Consider the following 783-nt stretch of genomic DNA (forward strand, 5'->3'; position numbering starts at 1 on the left):
GCCGATTTGTTCCACAAAACCCCACCCTCCTTCATAGCTGTGCCCCAGCATGGCCGCAGTTCAATGACTGAAACAGGCAAAAGATTTTTTGAGTAAGTTATATGAAGCACAGTCTGACAGGTACACACATCTCTAGTAATCACACCAACAAAAGAACAAGCGTAATATACATATACATATATATATATATATATATAAGCCTATTTCCTTATTAAACTAAATTTCAAGGTGTTTGTTTCTCAATTAAAACGAAGAATAATGATATCACAGGATTACAAAAGCTTTTAAAATCTCGCTACACGTGCAAAGAAAAGTGATATATGATATTAGAAACGGATAAAGAGAACTATATATAATGTATCCACAACGATAAAAAGAACTATATAAATCTGACTATAGCGATAAAGTGAACTCGAGATAGCATAAGGATATAGATGCCGCCGTTCGTCTTCATTGAGATAAAATATTTCCAACAGTAACCAAAAAAATTCGGTTTCAAATCTAGAAATGATATCCTGATCTAGATAGAGTTATTGTTTCGTGTAAATATAGAAGCAAGCATGACTGTGTGGTGAAAAAAAGCGCGTTTTGCAACCATGCGGTTACCAGTTCAGTCCCACTGCGCGGTACTTTGTTCAAGTGTCTTATTTCTGCTATAGTCTAGGGTCATCTTAATGTCTTGTGAGTGAATTTGTTAGACGGAAACTATGTGGAAGCACGTCGTGCGCACGAGTGTATGATATATATATATATATATATGAGAGAGAGAGAGAGAGAGACAGA

General features: G+C 35.6%; 1 protein-coding gene across 3 annotated transcripts in view; it reads right to left on the minus strand.

The window, feature by feature from the left end:
• The window catches only part of LOC106879154 (myb-like protein U), a 196,385-nt gene that overhangs the window by 194,491 nt on the left and 1,111 nt on the right, over window positions 1-783 (minus strand). The window lies entirely within an intron of this gene.

The sequence above is a fragment of the Octopus bimaculoides genome, chromosome 5 (genome assembly GCF_001194135.2).
Source record: "Octopus bimaculoides isolate UCB-OBI-ISO-001 chromosome 5, ASM119413v2, whole genome shotgun sequence".
NCBI classification, from domain to species: domain Eukaryota; kingdom Metazoa; phylum Mollusca; class Cephalopoda; order Octopoda; family Octopodidae; genus Octopus; species Octopus bimaculoides.